General features: G+C 35.5%; 1 protein-coding gene and 1 long non-coding RNA gene across 2 annotated transcripts in view; both read left to right on the forward strand.

Annotated features, from left to right (window-relative positions):
- The window catches only part of LOC109007435 (E3 ubiquitin-protein ligase RFWD3), a 35,424-nt gene extending 31,473 nt beyond the window's left edge, over window positions 1–3,951 (forward strand). Inside the window, exon 14 of the mRNA XM_018987109.2 lies at window positions 3,793–3,951. The gene's annotated coding sequence lies outside the window, so the exon portion shown is untranslated. The remainder of the gene's footprint in view (window positions 1–3,792) is intronic.
- A 2,562-nt stretch (window positions 3,952–6,513) lies between these two features.
- LOC109007437 lies at window positions 6,514–8,136 on the forward strand. Its single transcript, XR_001998779.2, has 2 exons — window positions 6,514–6,807; window positions 7,465–8,136. It is a non-coding gene; the product is annotated as an uncharacterized LOC109007437 (long non-coding RNA).
- Window positions 8,137–13,323: the final 5,187 nt, after the last annotated feature.

Below are 13,323 nucleotides of genomic sequence, written 5' to 3' on the forward strand. Positions count from 1 at the left end.
TGACATCCTCGTTGGGCCAATCTATTGTAGGTGGCACGGCTCAAGTCCTACATTTCTAGTTGGGATAGGCTCTAATACCATTTGTAATGCCTCAATAGAAGGCCTAAACCATATGACCTATACTCTAAATGGACTAGTCAATGATATAATTGGAGCCCTATTGAAACCTTATAAAGAGCAAGAAGTTCTTCTTCCCAAGCAATGTGGGATCCTATACACCACCTACCCTTATTCTTATCATATCCTTGTCACACCTGTTGATTCAAGAGTATGGATGATGGAGTTGAATTGGCTTTTGCGAGGCATATTGTCCTAATGTGGATATTTGTAGGAGAATTTTATGGGATGAAATGGCGGGTGTTAGCTGCCATTGGGATGTTCCTTGGTGTTTTGGAGGGGATTTCAACATTACTCAGTTTCCTACAAGTGAGTGGGGGATAATTATTTCTCTAATGCCATGAATGCCTTTTTAGATCTGATTTTTGAGTTTTATTTGATTGATTTACCGATGGTTGGTGGGGATTTTACGTGATCCAATGGAAGGGCATGGTCTAGGCTAGACAGATTTCTGGTTTCGGCTTCTTGGGAAGTTGGTTTTCCTGATTTGAGCTAGAAATGGTTACCGAGAATGTGTTCTGACCATTATCCTATTATGTTGGAGTGTGGAGGCATTTTTAGAGGGCATACGTATTTTAAATTTGAAAATATGTGGTTGGAGGATGAGGATTTTGTGGATAGGGTAAGGTCGTGGTGGTCTTTGTACTCTTTTTCTGGTATCCCGAGCTTTGTATTGTCTGGTAAACTTAAAGCATCAAAATCAGATCTGAAGAAATGGAATGTGGATGTGTTTGGGAATGCGGAAAATAAAAGGAAACTTTAGATGCAGCAGCTGCAGAGTTTGGAGGAGAGGGAGTTGTTGGGGGACATTTCAGGTGAGGAATTGGAGAGAGAAAAAGCAGTGGTGGATGAATTAGAGAAGATCTCTTCAATGGAGGAAATCTCTTGGAGGCAAAAATCCCTAGTCCTTTGGCTGGAGGAAAGTGATAAGTGTACAAAATTTTTTTACTGTATGGCAAACTTTCATTGAAGAAATAATGCTATTGAGGCTCTTTATGATGGTGAAAACATCTCTAAGGTGTTAGCTAATCGTATGAGTATGGTGTTGGGAAAAATTTTCTCGAAATCTCAAAATGCCTTTGTAAGGGAGAGACAAATTTTTGATTCAGTTTTAATTGCTAATGAATTTGTGGATAGCAGAATTAAATTAAATGAATCTGAAATTTTGATAAAATTGGACATGGAAAAGGCATATGACTAGGTGAGTTGGGATTTCTTCTTGTTTTGGGGAGAAATGGTTTTGGGGAGAAATGGTGTATGTGGATCAAGTACTGCATTTCGACATTGAGATTTTCCATATTGGTGAATGGTACCCCAGTTGGGTTTTTTAATAGTTCACGTGGTTTGAGACAAGGAGATCCGCTATCTCCTTTTCTTTTTGTTCTTGTCGTGGTTGCGTTGAGTAGAGTGATTGAAGTGGCAGTAGAAGGAAGGTTCTTGCCGGGTTGAGGTGGGTAATGAGGATCGGAATAGCATTAAATTATCTCATCTTCTTTTTGCCGATGATACTTTAGTTTTTAGTGAGCCCAACCAAGAACATATTTGATCTTTGAACCCTTGTTATGTTTTGAAGCTGTATCAGGTCTCTGGATTAACCTTAACAAGTCTGAAATTGTTCTTGTCGGTGCAGTAGCCAATATTTTAGATTTGGCTAATATTTTGGAGTGTAAGATATCTTCATTGCCCCTAAAGTATCTTGGTCTTCCATTGGGCACTTCTTATGAATCTGTTTTGACATGCGATGGGCTGATTGAGGAGATCGAGAGAAGGTTGGCTGGATGGAAAAAGTTACACTTGTCTAAAGGGGGATGAATTACTTTCATAAAGAGTATGTTGTCTAATCTCCCTACATATTTGTTTTCACTTTTCCCTTTGCCGGCAGGGGTAGCAAAAAGAATTGAGAAAATCTATCATAATTTCTTATGGCGAGGTATAGGAGAGGAAAAAAAGTTTCATTTGGTGAGTTGGAACAAGGTTTGTCAACCGATCTCTTGTGGGGGATTGGGGGTGAGAAACTTGAGGATGTTTAACAAAACACTTATTGGAAAATGGCTTTGGTGATATCATGTAGAGAGAGATGCTTTATGAAGGAATGTCGTCGCGGTGAAATATGGGTGTGGGTGGAGGGATTGGTGTTCTAATGAAGTTAAGAAGAGTGTATGGGGTGAGTTTATGGAGGTTCATTAGGAATGGTTGGGGGGAGTTTTCGAATCATATTACATTTAGGGTGGGGGAAGGGAAGATGATTCTTTTTTGGCGTGACATTTGGCGTGGGGAATCAGCTCTTAAAACTGATTTTCCCTTTCTTTATAGGATTGCAAGGGATCAAAATGCTGCTGTGGCAGATTATCTCCAATGTACGGATAATAATATTCTGTGGAATGTTGATTTTATCAGAGATGCAAATGATTGGGAAGTGAATGTTGTTTCTGCGTTTTTGAGAAGAATTTATAGTTCAAAAGTGATGCAGGGAAGAGAGGACAGTTTAATGTGAGACCATGCTGGAAATTCTAGGTTTTCAGTTAGTTCTTTTTATAAGGCGCTTACATGTCAGTCTGGCTGTGCATTCCCTTGGAAAAGCATTTGGAGAGTGAAGGTACCTACTAAGGTGGCATTTTTCAGCTGGGTGGTGGCTCTAGAGAGAGTATCGACCACGGATAACCTTAGAAAACGTGGTTTGTGTATAGCTGATTGGCTTGTCATGTGCAAGAATGATGGTGAATCTGTAAATAATCTCTTCATTGTGAGGTGGCAGACTTTGTGGAATGAGGTTTTTGGTCGGACTGGTATATATTGGGTGATGCCTAAGGAAGTTGTGCATCTTCTTGCATGTTGGTGAGGTTTTGAGGGAAGGCAAAGTGTAGCTGCCAGATGGAAAATGATCCCTTTGTGTTTAATGTGGTGTTTTTGGCTGGAAAAGAATGATGGATGTTTTGAAGACAGAGCATTCTTTGAGTGAACTTCGGAATTTTTTCTTTTCTACTTTGTGTTTGTGGGCTAAGATTTTTGTAAGGAATATGATTATGTACTGAATCTGTATTAGCCTTTTTCCTGCTTTCTAGAGTGTAGTAGGTATTTCCTTTGTATACATCCTGTGTATTTGGGCTGTGGCTATTCTTGGTAGTAAAATCTCTTTTTAATTATAAAAAAAAAAAAAAGAAGTTTGCTATGTGAAACATCCAGTTTAACACTCACTACTTTCTAATAGGGCGTTTTGTTTTTATTTGTAAAATGAGTTCTTTTTTGTTCTGCATTTGATTTCGAAGTGCATTTGTTTTTTTAATTATTTTGGAAACTGATCCTGTTGCTGCATTAGTATAATTAAATTTGCAAATTGATTGTATAATTTTTTTCACAACAATCTGTGTACATGGTTTGCTATCTTGGTCATGGAATTTCAAAAAGTAACCCTTTTGTACTGCCTTTTTTTGTTCCATTAGAAGTAGCCTTTTTTGTTTTGTTTTGTTTTTCGTTAGTTTTAAAAACAATAATGGAATTCTTCCCTACCAAGCCTCCTTGAATGCGAGAAGTACTACTTGGCTACAAACAGTATGAATGAAAAAAATAAAAAATTTCCCCCCTGCTTAGGTTCAGGTTCAGGTTCACTGCTGGTTGTGATGTGGTTGGTTTTATGCATAATTTGTGTTAATCTTTGTTCTCACTTGACTTTTGCAGGTTTTCGAACTTCCTTTCTGAACTTGTTAAGAGGTAATGATTGAACTTCTTTGCTAATAGCAATATTAGAAGACGTGTAATTTAGGTGCATGTCAAGCCACTTTTACGAGAACGCTTTGTGAGGTTAACTTATATTGAAATTGTTTTGTCGCATGAAAATTAGATGGTCAAGGTTCAAATGAAGCTTTTGGGTAGCTGCTTAGGCGATCTGTTTGTGCTCTGTAAAGTTACTAATTGTTATGTAATGTCTAATGCCTAGTGATGTTGATCAGAATCCACCAGTCATGTATTTCATTGGTCTAGGCTATCTAGGGACAGCCTGGTACAAATTGAGATTTAGATCAAAATTTAAATTAGTCCATTTTAGTTATAATATAACGAGATATCAATCATTATATTAAATATTTTCCAATTTCTAAAACTAAAATGAGGCTTTATTTGAACTTTTCAAGTGACTTTTGAATTTTATATTTAATGTTGGAGATTAAACATGGACAATAAACTAACTAAATCATAGGAAAATGAAATAGAAATGCAATGGAATGGAATAAAATTTAAAATCCAACTTTATTTTATTGATCTAAAATAATATTTTTCATCATAAAATAAAATAATGAATATTAAATAATACTCTTAAAGAACTAAAATCATTTAAATAAAATGATTTTCTAAAACTATATTATTTATGGGGCTCCAAAATATAGGCTCCAAAATATAAAGAGGCTTACTTGAATTATGAGCTTGGTTCAATAATACTAAAAACACCTCATTTAAAATAATTTTTGAACTTATGAAAATATTTTTAAGACTTTAAAACACTAGGCTCCATTTAAAAACCATATGCTAAAGTTAAAACACAAATTCGAGTTTAAAACGTGAAGGCAAAAGTCGTGACCAATCAAAAGGAAAACGTGCAGTTGGTCACATGAATAAGGTGGAGTCCTAGGCAATTGCCAAAATGCCTTGACCTATGGATGGCCTGGCTGTCCATGCTCGCTAATCTTTCCCTGAGAAACCGTCCTAGACAGCCAAGTGATTCAAAACTTTCTTGGTCAATTAAGGTTTAAGGTTTACCAACTAAAGAAACAGGTTACAAGGTTGAAGGAGAATCGTGTAGTATAAGGGTGAAGAAAGGGTTGTTTTCCGTTAAGATGCCAGGGACAGCTTCGGAGGTTGAGCATTCAGGAGCTTGGTAGGAATTAGCAATTACAGTTCTCTGCTTTACCGTGCTACGATTTTTGTTACTCTGTAAGAACATTTTAAAATCCATTGATTTCATCCAATGTTTTGACTTCAATTATTTCAATTTATGCACTAAAACGCAATACTTTGGTACTAGTACTTATCACTTATGGGTGTAAGGTTTCAAGATTACCAATATGTACATGCAATAAAATTTTAGCATATACTCCCAATTTCCTTTATGGTAATTACACTAATGACCGATGTGTTGTACTTTTTCTTATGTGCAAATGTCATTTATTTTATAAATTCATTTATTTTCAAACATGTCTGGTCGTTTAGTTGTTTGTTTTTATGGATTGTTTATGGGTTTTACAAATCCCATATACAGACATTGGAAAAAGATTTTGATACCGGTATCTAAATATTACCAGAGCGGGATTTAGCTTCAATGCTTGGGGAATTATAGGATAAAACATTAGGAAAATGCTAGGGATTCCGTTCCTTTTTTTTTTTAATTTCTTGTTTACTTAGTTATTAAGAAAGTGTTGTTTAATAATATTGTAAATTTTTTTTTGAAATATTTAGAAGTGTTAAAAAAATGATGTGAAAAAAAAAAAACTTAAGTTTTTTTCACATATTTTTTTAACATTTTAAATATTTTTTAAAAAAGAAAAAAATTCACAATATTATTAAACAACAAGTTCTTAATCACTAAGGAAAAAAAAAACTAAAAAAAAAAAAAGGAGCAGGTGCTCCCAGCAGTATCCCTAACATTGTCCAAAACATTATGAATCATACCTTGGAAATTAGTAGCTTATAGTTTAGGTTGTTTATAGCTTAAGTTGTAATGAAGTTAGGTATAATAACGCGGATGATTATGAACTATTTTAAAGCTTTGTTGAAAGCTTATCAATTAGGGGAGGGACTAATGTATCACACGCAGAATCTTTAAAATATCCTGATCTTTGATTGCCGCTAAGGTTCTCTTTGCAAAGAGTTTGACTCTATATTTCCCGCCATCGCCTTGTGCGCCCCAAAAAAAAAAAAATCTCTACTGATCTTCCCCTTTGCTGTCAAAGGTCCAAGTAAAGACCAACCGACCTACACTTTCACCCAACCACTACCATCTAAGGTTTGCTCTACCAAGAGACAACTTCAATGTCATTGCCGCACCATTGAGCTTGAAGGAGTGTGTTGGAACAAAGAAGAATCAGCTACACCGAAACAGAGCAATAAGGATTAATCCAAGGCACCGGGGGATGATGATCAAGAGATTAACCAATTGAGATCAATTCTAGAGTAATGTTGAGAGTCTAAGTAATTGTAATATTCTAGTTTTTGAGTACCTACAATGCTTGACAAAAGAGATAAGAGGGCTTTTAAGGATCGGTAAGAGACAAAAACAGTTCTTCTCGGTACAAGCAATTCCGCATACTGATTGCGCACTGAAAGTGACATGGCAGGGGCATTTGTGTAATTGCAAAAAGAAATAAAAAACTAAATACGAACAGAAGAAGAAGAAAGAAAGAACTCAGCTGCCTTCCCTCTATCTCCCCTTCCCCAAATTCCACCCTATTTCGCCATTTTCATCTCCGCTGTAGAATGGCCAGTCTCCTCCGCGACCCACCTCCTAAGCAAGCCTCACATGGTCGTTTTCGTCGGTCTCCCTTTCTTGCAAGCCTCTGTCAACAAGTTGTCTATCGTTCTCTAAATCTCAGTCTCTCAGATTCACACTGCCCCCTTCACAGCGTCTCTCTCTCCAACTGGATAAGCCTCTATCTCACAATTGTCGCTCTGCCCCTCTCTGCCTCTCTAATGGATCCGCCAACTGTAAGTTAAACACATGTATCTTCAACGTTTCACTTTTTTAATTTAGTTATTTTCATGGCCTTTCAATTTTATTGTGTCGCGCTGGGGTGTGGGTATTAAAACTGCACTTAATTATGATGAATTAAGGTAAATTGAACTGGCTACGTTTGGGAGTGAGCCTGCGACTAGTAGTAATCCACGCCCTGCCATTTGTAGTTTGAGATTTGAGACAATCAGAAAGATTCAAATCGCTAGGAGCCAAAAGGAAATGAGCTAATGATTTAGGAGTTGAGATTGGCTCCATAGAGAGAGAGAAACTAACAATAGGAACCAAAAAAACCTTTTCTCAGTCTGAAATACGAATGGGAAGAGGAAGCCCTAAAAGAAGTACATGATATGGTACAAGAGATATGATTTTCAAATGGAAGTTGGCGCTTATTATATAGTATATAGCATAACTTCATATATTACGAGAAACTGAACTTTGTGAATAAATTATGAAAGTACTGAATCTTACATATATTATTATGAGTTTCTTCAGATTAATAGATTATGGTTGTCTGCATGTTTTGTTTAGGCATGTGCTTGTTTAATATATATGTACATAATATCTATGTTTATATGCATATGCTCCAAATTTCTTAAATTACAATAAATTGTAAGATATATAAATTGCAGGCATAGACCCATGTATTCTTCTTCAAACGGTATACTTAGCGTCGATCCAGAATTTATCAAAAAGGTATATAGAACCATTACTATTACAAAACAAAGTAAGTTGCTTCTGAACTAACTGGTTATCCCATCTTTGATACGAAATATATTCTTCTCTAGCTTTACAAAAGTATGAACGTGGCCACTTTTGGTTGCTTTTAAACAGGTTGATCTGGTTCTCTTTTGCCATGTTCATAATTATGAGAGGACCTGCTCAGTTTACTAAAATAAATGCATGGCCATGCCTAAAAGGGATAGATTGGGATTGATACATATGATCACAACAATTATAGTGCCCCACTGCATGCAGTTATTGGTACGGCTGGCTTTTCCTTGGACAAGGTTGCACATGATGCGTATTGGAGGTTTTATTTTTGAGTAAGTTCAACCTCGTCAACAGTCACCCAAATCCACAATCCTGGGGTCAGAAGGAAGGAAGCTGTTTTTTTTTTTTTTTTTTTTTGTTAGAAAAAAGTCATACTAGGCTTTTCGAGACATGTAATATTTGTTGTAATATTTGCTTACTTTGTGTTTCATTTGCTGTAATATTTGCCAGTTATGAACTCAATTCAAGAACTACTATTTCTCATTTCAATGGAATCTCTCCAAAACCATGTGCACAAGCTGTTTTCATTACACAACTTTTCATTACAATTAATGTTAATTTAATGAATCTACAGCTACCCTTTTTATACATCATAACCAAAACACTTGAGAAGTACCATTACAGTTGATACATTCAAAAATGATCTACTCCATCCACTTGAGATAGACAATATTGTCGACTATGATCTGAGGTGGATGAACATTTGCTTTCTTAGAATATTCCTATGCGGTTGAATCCAACACAGACTGCACCAAGTGAAGATCATCTTCACGGCAACGAAGCAAAATAACAAGCTCTTTCAGCCTGAGCAAACTCTGACCAAATGCTGAGGTGTGACAAGAGAAGAAAGAATTGAGGGCCATTGTAATTTATTTCAATCAAACAGTTCAATGGGAGAGAGTGTTCTCATACATTATCTCCCTTTTTGGCTTGCGGCTGTAACTTCACAAGAGACTTTACTACAAATTTCTTAATTGCATGAACTTGGTGCAACTTATTGTCATAGAAAAGTAAGGTGTATACTTGTAAAGGATCTTGGGATTTCCACCCCATTCTATACATTTCAAAACAACTCAACAAAAAAATCAACTTAAACTAGACTGCCAAGGAGTTCCCTAATGGCTATTACCTGGTTACCCTTGTGTGCATTTGCGATATTTTCATCAAGAAGGGCCAGTAAGGATCTAATGAGTTCATTTCGCTCAACCATCTCCAGTAACTGCAATGCTACTGCCTTCATCATATAGAAGATTAAAGAAAAGATTCCTTTTTGCAACTCCAAACAAGTATATATGGATCGTCTTAAGCACCACCGACAACCATTCAGCTGAATTGACCATTCAGAGATTCTAATCAACATCAAAATAATGCATTTATTAGAGAAGATAACAAGTAAATAACTATCAAGCTGAAACTTCAACTTGCAAATAGATGCATGTATATTTTATTTTCAAGTCGCTTCACAAATGAGTGCTTATTGAAGGTATATATGACAAAAAACCAAATGCGTGCTTCACAAAGGAGTGCTGATATTTTATTTCATAACTTGGTGGATTAATTCAGGGAGGGGCTTCTAACTAATGGGTGTGAAAATGGACAGGGCATTGATTGACCCTAGAGTTTGGGTCATGGATGGGCTCTTGGTACATAGTTGGTATCACAGTCCATGCTTCCAAAACAAAAAAGCAAACTAAAAGCATTGATTCAATTAAGCAGTTAGACTTTGAGTACATATATGCATGAATGCACTCATCAGAGAGGTAGGCTCAAAAAGATGCCCCTGGAATGTTAGAAAAGCACCTTGCCAATGAAAGCTGCTGAGCCTCCTAGTCTTGCGCTCCCAACAACAATTTTAGCAGATGCTCCACCAGCAGCTTTCTTAAATAAAAGTAGCAGTAATTCGGATTTCAACCTCCAAAGTGAGATTAATACAACAATTTGGCCCCGTAAAGTAGTTTCTCTCATATTCCCAAAAAAGAACAAAACCAAACTTCGTTCTTTTTAGAAGAAGCAAAACTTAAATCATTTTTACGAGAAAGACCAAAGCTTTCGATTTCTATACTTCCATAGTGTTTTCTTAGCAAGCAAACACCTTTTTTAAAAAAATCCGTCAATATCAATGGTATCCTCGGAACCAATTAGTGGGTGGTCAAAGAAAGAAAAATGTGAAAGCTGTGAAAAAGAAAAGTATCGGAGGAGAGACTTTGACGAGCAACGTTGTTGTAGAGAGAGTGGCTGATTGTAGGATGGACAAGATTGAGATGGAGGTTGAGCTTGTTGAAAAAGGATGAAGCACAACGAAGAGCCATCGTTGGGTTAAAAAATCAAAACGTACCGTTTCGGTCTCTTCCTACAAAGCACTTCAAATTTTGTCTCCCCCGCCTCACTCATGCGCAGCGTTTCATTAAATCACATTCCATGTCAGCTTCGGTGTACTTCGGTGCGCAAAAATGCTTGAAAGATGAGTTTTCCATAAAAAAAAAGGATCTATGTAAGACAGAAGTATACACAACTTGTTTGTAAGTCTTGAAATTGCAATATATGAATAATTCATGCCGCAGAACCAAGTGTGGATTTCAAGATTTATTTAGACTAGTTTTTATACCTTGGATTCTCATGTTAGTTTATGATGCGTTTGGATGCATTCATGGATTTGAGCATGAGAATTTTGATTGGAGTTCTTAAAATCCAAATTTCTTATTTGAATCATATTTAAAACTTGGATTTGGGTTTGCACCGTAGTCATACAAAATTTAGCTTTTTCATAATCTTAGATTTAGGCTCGGTTTGGATAATGAGTTGAGAGGAAAATTGAATAAAATATTCTTAGAATATTACTTTTTAATATTATTATTGTCTTGAGATTTAAAAAATTTGTATTGTTTATTATATTTTGTATGAAAATTTAAGAAAGTTGTAATGATGAGATGAAATAAAATAAGTTGAGATGACTTCTCAATCCAAACAGCCTTAAAGTCATGGTTGACTTGAAATCCAAGACTCCATTTAAATCTAGACCCAAATTAATTTATCCACGCGTAAAGCTTTTCTAAAGGAAGAGATTATGTTTTCAACATAATGTAATATGTTTATCGCAATATGGCAAATCTCATTTAAATTTCTCATTTGAGTGTAGTTTCTTCAAACAACTCAAAATTAAAATACCAACTTCTATTCAACAAACATGACGTGGATGCATTTTTCCATCTAGGCCAGAAGCCAATAATATGGTCGAATGTCCACGATGGTGTGATGGATGGACGCTCATCCATAGTTTAAATAGTAAATAAAGTGTGAGACAATGAGATTTACGTAACTCGACGTAAAGCTCTACGTCCATAAATATTTGAAGGTAAAATTTACTATATTTGATAATTTCACATGCTCTTGTGACTCATTTTATTCTCAATTATAGTGGAGAAAATGTTGAAGATGAAGAGCCTCTGATGTGAAGTATGTGAGTTTTGAAGAAGTCTATGCCTCATCATGCCTTTTCCCTCTCCCTTTCATTCCCTTCCAGCCAAGTCTTTGACTTTAAGGATAAGTTTGGAGAGTGAGATGCGATAAGAAATTTGTCCATAGTAGTAAGATGTTGTGAAATGTTGTGCAAAACATACACCAACGATGACAAACTAAAATAAAAACATGCACGATCAAACACAAGATACACAATATACGTAGTTCAGTAAATTACTTACGTCTACAAAACTGCATAAATCTTATTAACTAGAGGAGATTACAATTACTTTATCTTAACTCACACTCTTTAGGGCTTTTTGCTCTCTCACTCAATATGGACGCACTTGACAATTGTTTTATCTCAAAATATGCTGATAGTAGTACAAAACAAGTCAAATATGACATATATATATATATATCAAACAGCATTGGAAACTCTAATCTGGCAAAATTTGCATTCTTCGCTCAAATGGAGTGTCAAGCGCGCATCGAGTGAACAATGTTGGCTCGAGCGGGGAGTCGAGCGGGGTTCGAGTGAAAACTAGGGTTTATGTCTCGTTCGAGCTCACTGTCACATGGGACTCGAGCAAACTCACTGGTTCAGCTTCACTTGAGCCCAGTGTCGAGCGCACGTCAAGCAAACACCTGTTTCTTGATTTTCAGCTCCAAAACTAGTCCCACATACACCCAAACATAAGATAGTTTGGGAATAGTAGGAAGATAGTTTGAATTAATATTTTATGGAATTTTGGGGAAGGAGAGAGAAAAAATGAATAAAAAATATTATAAAGTTAAAATATTGTTATAATATAGTTTTTAATATTATTTTTGTTTGGAGATTTGAAAAGTTGAATTATTTTTTTATTTTTTGTTTGAAAGTTTGAGAAAGTTGTAATGATTAGTTTGAAAGTATTTATATTTGAGTGATGTTTGAGAAATATATGAGATGAAAATTTTGAGATAAAATATTTTTCCAAGGGTGGTTCTATAGCCACACTGGGAGTTACTGTTAGTTATATTCTCATTTTGTTTTTTTTTTTCTTACATATATTTTTTAATATTTTTAATATTTAAAAATAAAATAAAAAAATACAATATTATTAAAAAAGATATTTTCTTAATCACTAAATAAAAAGGAAATTAAGAAAAAGAAATTACAGCATAATTCTAAACGATATGAATGAGCATTAAGAATAACATTTTTCTTTTCCAAACAAGCCGTGGGTCTTAAGTCACGTCTCCCATTTTTACAGCCTAATTTCTTTAGGTCCTCTCAGTTTTGTATTTTGTAAGGCCTCTTTATGTCCCCTCAGGCCTAACCTGTCAAGTCACTTGCTTTAGTCTTTAATTTCTTCCCTTGGAGTGGGGTGTCCTAATACACCGTTGGGCTGGGCTATAACCAGTGGGCTTATCACATTTTATTTTTTATATAACAATCCACTAGAAATTTAGTAGATAAATTTATTTAGACTTTATGAATATCATGAAATTCCGAAAAGATTTTACAAATCAAGCGACTGCCTAAATTTTAGTCTGTCAGCATAGTTAGCTTCCTATCCGCTATGGTGACAAAAGTGCCGTTTTAATTTTTTGAGATACTTAGGAGTATGATTTTGAGAAATGAATTGCACTATTAGTTTTAGATGAATGTTGAGGATTTTACGGTCCAATACTATGTTTTTCATTTTTTGGATGAAAAGTGCTCGAAAATGCCTTTTCAATTGTTCAGGGCACTTAGGAGTTGAGTTTTGCGAAACAAATTCTACCACCAGACTCATATAATTATTTAGAATTTTATGGTGCAATATTTGATTTTGCCATTTTTTGGTGAATAGTAACACTCGAGATAGCGTCATGGGGCATCTGATTCAAAAGATTGTCAACTCGCTGTGTGATTTTGTCCAAATCAGTGTAGAGGAGTTTTTAATGGACACTTGGCAATATCTTAGCCACACTTTGTGAAGAGTATAGGACACTTGAGACTAAGAGAAACCATGAGATGGAAATGTGAAGGAATGGAAGGAAAATCAAGCATTGTGATCATGCCACCTAAGCCAAACACTATTCCATTCAACCAAACAATTTGTGGCCAATCAAATGAGGGTTTCAACCCTAATGAAACTCCAAACCATTGAGATCCAATTGAAACTCCAAAACTATGGTGGAAGCCCAAACCCTAAATGGCCAGCTTTAGCTTAAGTGATTAATCACTTGATTAAATCACTTTCACATGCTATTAACCACTCATGTACATGATA

Source organism: Juglans regia, chromosome 3, assembly GCF_001411555.2.
Source record: "Juglans regia cultivar Chandler chromosome 3, Walnut 2.0, whole genome shotgun sequence".
Lineage (NCBI taxonomy): Eukaryota > Viridiplantae > Streptophyta > Magnoliopsida > Fagales > Juglandaceae > Juglans > Juglans regia.